We start from the raw sequence: 10,098 nt of genomic DNA, 5'->3' as shown, positions 1-10,098 counted from the left end.
AGAGAGACAGAGAGAGAGCGATAACTGAGTCCCTTGATTTTTGTAGAGCCGCATTGCTGCTGAAGGGACCGAGATTTTGGGTAACACAGATCCTCTCGATTGGCCACAGGAGGGGGATGGGGTGTGAGGGGGTGTTCCGTGGTTAAGCAGAGTGGGATGGGGGTGTATCTATAGGCTTTGAATACTATCCCCAACCCCTGACACTCCCTCACTCTGCCTCGGAATTTGTACACACTCCTCTCACCCAGACCCAGGAGCAACTACACACATACACAGGGACATCGCTGGGTAAGTGGCGTGCGAGAAACAGGGAGGGAGGGAGGGAGAGGGACGGAGGGAGGGATGGAGGGAAGGAGAGAGACAGACAGAGAGAGAGAGAAAGAGTCAGGACACGCAGAGAGACAGAGGTACAGAAACGAGCAGGGAGACGCAGACAGAGAGAGTGTGATACATAGAGAGAGAGGAACGGGGTGAGAGACAGAGAAAGGTAAATTGATGGAGAAATACAGATAGAGAGAAGAAAAAAGACGGGGAGAGATAGTCAGAGAAATAGGGAGACAGACAGAGGTAGAGAAAGAGGGAGACAGAGAGAGAGAGTGAGAGATACAGAGAGAAAGAGACAGGGGTACAGAGAGGGAGAAAGAGAAGGATAGGAACAGGGAGGGAGACACACAGGGATAGAGGCAGAGAGAGACACACACAGACTGATAACAATAGAGAGAGAATGTTCGAAAGAGAGGAAAGGAAACTGAGAGACTGTGAGATGTAGCGATAGACAGAGACATAACGATCGGCAGAGAAAGTAATCAATTGATTCGGGGTGGTTTACACATAAAATAACAGATACCCCCCGGGAGGGAGTTACAGACTGGAATCTGATCGAGGGGTTCGGGGTGGTTTATATACAGAATAACTGATACCCCCCTGAAGGGAGTTACAGACTGGAATCTGATCGAGGGGTTCGGGGTGGTTTATATACAGAATAACAGATACCCCCCGGGAGGGAGTTACAGACTGGAATCTGATCGAGGGGGTTCGGGGGGGGTTTATATACAGAATAACAGATACCCCCCGGGAGGGAGTTACAGACTGGAATCTAATCGAGGGGTTCAGGGTGGTTTATATACAGAATAACAGATACCCCCCCGGGAGGGAGTTACAGACTGGAATCTGATCGAGGGGTTCGGGGGGGTTTATATACAGAATAACAGATACCCCCCGGGGAGGGAGTTACAGACTGGAATCTGATCGAGGGGGTTCGGGGTGGTTTATATACAGAATAACAGAAACCCCCCGGGGAGGGAGTTACAAACTAGAAAGTAAGTTTGGCTTTTTGTGTGCTTTATGTGTAAAATAATAAATACCTGGTCGTGAGTTACCATCCACAATCATTTCAAGTGGTTCAGGGCTGATTGTATATAGAATAACTAATTCCCAGTAAGGAGGTACAATGTTCATAAAGACAACTGGAACCTTTTCCCCAGTCATTTTTCCCTTGTGTGACGGGCAAGACACAGGTCAGTGACCATCGTTTAATCGTGTTTATGATTTTGACTTGTGGTTTTTTTCTCTCTCTGAAGATCATTTCAGGGCATGTCCTTGTCTGGTGTTTTATCTCGATCGCTCCTCCTGCAAAATCCTTTCCTCTTATTACTGTTACTCGAAAGTGTTTTGACTTTCGGTATGTCACATTCAACAAGCAGATCTCCAACACCATGCTGTTCGTAACAACTCATAAATCGTGTCAAACTGGGAAATCATAATGTTTGCCTCTCTCGACTATGCATTAATCTGCCAAGTTTCGCAAACAGACCTTCAACGCCCACTTGGTATAGGATACTGAATTCAACAGCCATATATCCATCAAATTCCACATACAGACATTCAATACCCACTGAAGACAAGCGCGCAGCTCTTAAAATCTCATAAATCTGCCAATTTAAGCAGACAAAACTTCAACACCCTCTTTAGGTGCCGTACTCCTCTTAACAGCTCTTAAATATGTCAACTTCGGGCTACGGACCTTCAACACTCAAATGGTGTTGTGTTAACATTGTGTCCTGTTCCAGGTTTAAACTTGTCAGATTTAGCAAATGGATCTGTGACTCACGCTTAAAATAGCATAAAACTCTTGGTCAGCTCATATGTCTGTTAAATTAAGGAGACAGAACTTTGAGACCCACTTAATAAGTCACACTGCTCTTAACAGCTCATAAATCTGTCAAATTTAGGATCCAGAGTGTCAAACAGAATTTCGAAACCCATCTGAGATAGGATACTGATTTTAACAGTTCATAAATCTGTCAAATTCCACCAACAGAATGTTGGGCACTACAGGACAATTTCCCATGACCAATCCAACATAGCCTGCACATCTTTGGGTTGTGGGAGGAAATCGGAGCACCTGAAGGAAACCCACGCAGACACAGGGAGAATGCGCAAACTCCACACAAGCAGTCACCCGAGGGTGGAATCCAACCCGGGTCCCTGGTGCTGTGAGGCAGTTAACAGCTTTTCGATATATTCTGCTGAAGATGCCGTATTCCTCTTAATATTTCTGAACTACGCCAAATGAAGTGAACCGTCCTTCAACACTGAATGGCTCAGTGGTTAGTACTGCGGCCTCACTGCTTCAGGAACCTAGGTTCGATTCCACCCTGGGGTGACTGTGTGCACATTCTCCTTGTGTCTGTGTGGGTTTCCTCTGGGTGCTCCTATTTCCTCCCATAGTCCAAAGGTGTGCAGGTTAGATGGATTGCCCATCCTAAATTGCCCATTATGTCAAGAGATGCGTAAGTTCGGTGGCATATGCATGGGACTTTGATGGGCTGAATGGCCTTATTCCACAGTGTAGGGATTTTATGATTCTATGAACTCTCTAGTTAACATTCTGAACTTAAGACCTTGTACATCTCTTATGCCAGCAACTTAAGAGAGCATACTGATATTTTTGCTCATAAATCTGTCAATTAAGTACACAGATCTTCAACATTCACTTGTCAGGATACAGCTCTTAATGGCTCATAAATCTGTCAACTTCAGCAAACAGAACTTCAACACAGACTGAAAATATTATACTGCTCTTAGCAGCTCATTAATCTGTCAAATGAAGTAAACAGAACTTCAACAGGTGTATAAAGTAATATTGCACTCTTAATCACTCAAAAATATGCCAAACTAAGCAAAAAGACCTTCAACACAAATTTAAGATTAAATTCTGCCCTTAACAGCTCATAAAACGTCTTGAAGTTCTAAAGAGCTCATCAATACCCACTTAAGGTAGGATAATGCCACTAACAGCTCATAAATCGTTCAAATGGAGGAAACAGACATCCTACACTCACTTAAAAGACTATACTGCTCTGAACAGCTCGAAACCGAAGTGAGGCAGCTCATAAATCTGTCAAATTCCACAAACAGAAATGCAATGCCCACGAAAGCTAACGTATCAATCTTAAAATCCTGTAAATCCATCAAATTAAGCAAACTGACTCGATATGTAGATAGGCCAACGAGAGGGGAGGCCATATTGAATTTGGTGCTTGGCAACGAACCAGGCCAGGTGTCAGATCTCTCAGTGGGAGAGCATTTCGGTGATAGTGATCACAACTCCCTGACCTTTACTATAGACATGGAGAGAGATAGGAGCAGACGGTATGGGGAAGAGTTTAATTGGGGGAGGGGGAATTACAATGCTATTTGGCAAGAACTGTGGAGCACCAATTGGGAACAGATGTTCTCAGGGAAATGCACGACAGAAATGTGGAGGTTGTTTAGGGAGCGCTTGCTATGAGTACAGGATAGGTTTGTCCCACTGAGGCAAGGAAAGGATGGTAAGGTGAAGGAACCTTGGATGACAAGGCATGTGGAACACCTAGTCAAGAGGAAGAAGGAAGCTTACTTAAGGTTGAGGAAGCAAGAATCGGACAGGGTTCTAGAGGTTTACAAGGTAGCCAGGAAGGAACAGAAGAATGGACTTAGGAGAGCTAGAAGGGGAGAAAACCTTGGCGGTTAGGATCAAGGAAAACCCCAAGGCTTACTATACTTATGTGAGGAAGAAGAGGATAGCCAGAGTGAGGGTAGGGCCAATCAGGGATAGTGGAGGGAACATGTGCGCGGAGTCAGAGGAGATAGGGGAGGTCCTTAATGAATACTTTGCTTCAGTATTCACCAGTGAGAGGGTCATTGACTTTTGTGAGGACAGCATGGAACGGGCAGATATGCTCGAACAGGTTGACGTTAGGAAGGAGGATGTGCTAGAAATTATGAAAAACATGAGGATAGATAAGTTCCCTGGGCCAGACGGGATATACCCAAGGTTACTACGGGAAGCGAGGGAAGAGATTGCTGCCCCTTTGGTGATGATCTTTGCGTCCTCACTGTCCACTGGAGTAGTAGCAAAAGATTGGAGGGTGGAAAATGTCATTCCCTTGTTCAAGAAAGGGCATAATCCTGGAAATTACAGGCCAGTCAGTCTGAATTCAGTGGTGAGCAAATTATTGGAGAGGATTCTGAGAGATAGTGTTTATAATTATTTGGAAAAGCACAGTTCAATTAGAAATAGTCAGCATGGCTTTGTGAGGGGCAGGTCATGCCTCACAAGCCTTATTGAATTCTTTGAGGATGTGACAAAACACATCGATGAAGGTAGAGCAGTGGATGTGGTGTGTATGGATTTTAGCAAGGCATTCGATAAGGTTCCACATGGTAGGCTCATTCAGAACGTAAGGAGGCATGGGATTCAGGGAAATTTGGCTGTTTGGATACAGAATTGGCTGTCCAATAGAAGACAGAGGGTGGTAGTAGATGGAAAGTATTCAGCCTGGAGCTCAGTGACCAGTGGTGTTCCACAGGGATCTGTTCTGGGATCTCTGCTCTTTGTGATCTTTATAAGTGACTTGGATGAGGAAGTGGAAGGGTGGGTTAGTAAGTTTGCCGATGACACGAATGCTGGTGGAGTTGTGGACAGCGTGGAGGGCTGTTGTAGGTTGCAACGGGACATTGACAGGATGCAGAGCTGGGAAAAGAAGTGGCAGATGGAATTCAACTCGGAAAAATGTGAAGTGATTCATTTTGGAACGTCAAATTTGAATGCAGAATACAGGGTTAATGGTAGGATTCTTTGGCAGTGTGGAGGAACAGAGGGCTCTTGGGGTCCACATCCATAGATCCCTCAAAGTTGCAAACCAAGTTGATCAGGTTGTAAAGAAGGCGTATGGTGTGTTGGCTTTCAATGGCGGGGGAATTGAGTTTAAGAGCCGCGAGGTTATGCTGCAGCTCTATCAAACTCTGGTTAGACCACACTTAGAATATTGCGTTCAGTTCTGGTCACCTCATTATAGGAAGGATGTGGAAGCTTTAGAGAGGGTGCAGAGGAGATTTACCAGGATGCTGCCTGGACTGGAGGGCAGGTCTTATGAGCAAAGGTTGAGGGAACTAGGGCTTTTCTCATTGGAGCGAAGAAGGATGAGAGGTGACTTGATAGAGATGTACAAGATGGTGAGAGGCAAAGATAGAGTGGATAGTCAGAGACTTTTTCCGCCTATCATAAGGGGGCATAATTTTAAGGTGGTTGGAGGAAAGTATAGGGGAGATGTCAGAGGTAGGTTCTTCACACAGAGAGTGGTGGGTGCATGGAACGCGCTTCCGGCAGTGGTAGTGGAATCAGATACTTTGGAGATATTTAAGCAACTCTTGGAGAGGCACATGGATGATAGTAAAATGTAGGGTATGCAGGGTAGATTGATCTTAAGAGGATAATAGGTCAGCACAACATTGTGGGCCGAAGGTCCTGTACTATGCTCTACCATTCTATGTTCTATTAAGCAAATAGATATTCTCCCCCCACTGAAAACACGACGCTGCTCTTAATAGCTCATGTACCTGTCAAAACGAGCAAACAGACCTTAAACCGCCACGATAGAGATGGTCAATAATTTCAGGCCAGACAGTGATACCCATACCACATGAGTGAATTAAATAACGTTCGATAGCGTTTTGTGGTAACAGGTCGTAAACTTTTCAGATTTAGGAAGCAGATCTTCAACAACAATTTAAAATGCCATGCTGCCGTGAACAGCTCATAAGTCTGTCAAATTAAGCAAAAGGGAACTTTAAAACCCACTCATCATTCACACCTCATGCATCCATCATGTTTAGCACACAGGTATATTCAACCCCCATTTAGGGCAGGATAATGCACTCATACAGCTCACAAGAATGTTATATTAAGCAAACAGAGGCATTACCAGTCACCTAAAATAGCATAGATTGAGCAAAGAAGTCTTTGACTCACACTTATAATGCCTCTCATAGCTCATAAATATGTCAAATTAAGTGAAGTCACCTTCAGTGCCCACTTAAAATAGCATTTTGTTCTTAACAGCTCATAAAGCTACCAAATGTTCTAAACAGATCTTCAATACCCACTTAAGATAGGATAAAGCTCTTAACAGCTCATAAACCTGTCAAATTAAGGAAACATGCCCATCGTCCACTTACGAGAGCATACTGCTCTGAACAGCTCATAAATCTGTCAAAGCCGACAAATAGAAATTCAATACCGACTAAAAATAGCATATAGATCTTAAAATCTCAAAATCTGTCAAATCAAGCGAAACAGAATTTCAACACCCACGAAAAATACCATACCCCTCTGAACGGCTCGGAAATACGTTAAATGAAGTGAACAGTCCATTAGCACTCATTTGACCTTAATATTTTAAACACGTCAGATTCAGCAAAGAAAAGTCTTTGACTCACACTTAAATGCCATAATGCTTTTAACAGCTCATAAATCTGTCAAGGTAACCAAAAGAAACTTCATAATCTATTTAAGAAGCATACTATTAATCACAGCTCACACGTATGTCATGTTTAGCGCACATACATCTTCAAACTCCATTTAAGATAGAATAATGCATTTAACAGCTTATAAAGATATCACGTCAATCATACAGAACATTGTCAGCTACCGAAGATAGCTTACTGATCTTTACAGGTTATGTGTCTGTCAAGTTAAGCAAACAGAACTTTAATGCATGCTTAAGAAAGCATACAGCTTTTAACAATTCCTAAATCCATCAGGTTTAGCAACCAGGTCTTCAATATTCAGTTGATAGGACAAAGCACTGAACAGCTCAAAATACCATCAAATTAAGCAAATAGATCTTCAACACCCAGTTACAGAAGCATACTGCTCTTAATAGCTCATAAAACTGCCACATTTAGTAAACAGATATCCCCCTTAAGACAGGATAACACTCTTAACAACTAATAAATCTGTCAGATGAAGTGAATATACCTTCAGCAGCCAAATAAAATTGCACACATCTCTTCACAGCTCATAAATCTGTCAAATTAAGGAAACAGATGACAGCATTCTGTTCAGAGAGCTCTGAACAGCTAGCTAATCCCTCAATTTTAGCAACAGAACTTCAAAACTCACTGAAGACGATATATTGATTTTAACAGCTCATAAATCTGTCAAATTCCACAAGCAGGAATTCAATGCCCACTATGAGCATGCAGCTCCTAGAATTTCATAAATGTGTCACATTAAACAAACATCTTTAAAATCCATTGAAGCTTTCTATTGCTCGTAACAGCCCATTAGTGTGTCAAATTAAGCAAACATGTCTTCAGCACTTACTTAATATAGTATAATGCTCTGAACAGCTCATAAACCTGCCAGATGTTGTGAATGGATCTTTAACCTCCACTTATAAACATAATGCTGTTAACAGTTTATAAATTTGTCAAAAAAAGGAAACAATACCCACTTAAGAGAGCATATTGCTCTGAAAGCTTGTAACTCTGTCCAGTTTAGCAAATAGAACATCAAACACCCTTAGGATGGGATACTGATATTAAAAGCTCATAAATCTGTCAAATTCCACAAACAGGCATCCAAATGCCCACTAAAACTAGCATCCTGCTCTTAAAATCCCTTAAATCTGTCAAATTAAATAAACAGATCTTCAACACTCCCTTAAGATGTGTTACTGCTCTTAACAGTACTGAAATATGTCAAATTAAGCGAACAGTGCTCCAACACCACTTGAATCAACCGTCTGCCCTGAACAGCTTATAAACTTATCAGATTTAGCGAACAGGCCTTCGAATCACACTCGGAATGTCATCGTTCTCACAACGGCTCATAAATCTGTCAATTTAAGCGAACACACTTCCAACCCCCGGTTCAGCAGCTTACTGCCCTTAAGAGCTCATGTATCTGCCAATGTTCACATATATACATCACCAACGCGCACTTAGATTAGGATGGTGCTCTTGTCAGCTTATTACTATGTCACATTAAGCAAACAGATCTTCACCACCCGCATAAAACTGCATACAGCTCTCAACAGTTCATAAATCTGCCAAATTCAGCAAACAAACTTTCAACTCCCATTTTAGGCATCGTCAATAATTGCTGACTGTTTGATGACACCTGCACCCCATGAGTAATAAAAAAAAGGAAACTTAAGATGACATTTTGTTGTGAACAGCTCAAACTAACAGATCTTCAATGCCCATTTGAAATACCATGCCACTCTCAACAGCTCATAAATCTGTCAATTTAAGCAAACTGATCTTCAATGCTCATACATCTGTCGTGTCACACACACATTATGAACACAGTTTTACACTAGGATAATACTCTTATCAGATTATCTGTCACATTAAGCAAATGGGACATTCTCAGCCACCTAAGATGGTGTACTGTTCTTATGAGTTGAAGTGTCCATCAAGTTAATAAGCAGAGCTTCAACTGCCACTTAAGAAAGCATACTGCTCCTCCTAGCTCATAAATCTGTCAAATTAAGCAAGCAAACCTTCAATACCCACTTAAGAAGCATACTACTGTTAATAGCTCATGCGTCTGTTATGTTTAGCACACAGATCTTAAACACCCACTTAGAATAGGATAATGCTGTTAACAGCTCATAAAGATGTCACATTTAGGAAACAGAACATTTCCATCTTCCTAAGATAATATAATGCTCTTTGCAGCTCATACATCTGTCAAATTTCTTGGATCTTCAGAGCACATTTAAGAAAGCATAGTGCTCTTCATAACTCATGATTCTGTCAGAATTAGCAAGTAGATCTTCAACATTCACTTGATAGGATAAAGCACTTAACAGCTCATAAATCTGTCAAATTTAACAAACGATCCTCTACACCAACTGAAAATAACACGCTGTTCTTAACAGCTCATAAATCTGTCAAATTAAGCAAACAGAGGTTCAATACCCATTAGGAAGCATACTACCATTCAAGACATCTGCCATGTTTAGCACATAGATCTTCAACATCCATTTAGGATGGGATAATGCACTCAATAGCTCACAAAGATGTCATGTTAAGCAAACTGGACTTTGCCAGTCACCGAAGGTAGCATGTTGCTCAACATTCACTTGATAGGATAAAGAACTTAGGAGCTCATAGATACGTCAAATTAAACAAACAGATCTTCAGCACTCAGTTAAGGTCCTTAATAGCTTATGTACTTAGAAGGTTGCATACTGTTCATTTACAGCTCATATGTTTGTCAAATTCAGAAAACAGAACTTCAACACACACTTAAGAAAGTATTAACAAAACGTACAGCTCTTAACACTTCATAAATCTGTCAGTTAAGTATAAAGATCTTCAACATTCACTTGACAGGATAAAGCTCTGAACAGCTCATAAATATGTCAAATTAAGCAAATAGATCTTTAACACCCAGTTAATATAGGAAACTGCTTCTAAGAGCTTATAAATATGACAAATCAAGCAAACAGATCTTCAATGCTCACTTAAGAAAGTATATGAAGCTGTCAGATTTAGCATTCAGACCTCCAGCACTCATACAAAGTATCATACTTCACTTATCAGCTCGTAAATATGTCAAATTAAGAAAACAGAACTTCAAGACTGACATAAACTGGAACACTACACTTATTAGCTCGTAAATATGTGATATTAAGTAAGCAGCTCTTCCACAACCACTTAAAGAATCATGCAGCTCTTAACAGCTCATAAATCTGTCAAATTAAGACGTTCACAATTTCTCTTGCAGATTTGTTTTGCAGTCCCACCGCTGGAGACAAG

Source organism: Rhincodon typus, chromosome 43 (assembly GCF_021869965.1).
Source record: "Rhincodon typus isolate 14 chromosome 43, sRhiTyp1.1, whole genome shotgun sequence".
Lineage (NCBI taxonomy): Eukaryota > Metazoa > Chordata > Chondrichthyes > Orectolobiformes > Rhincodontidae > Rhincodon > Rhincodon typus.
Note: the sequence above shows the minus strand (reverse complement) of the source record.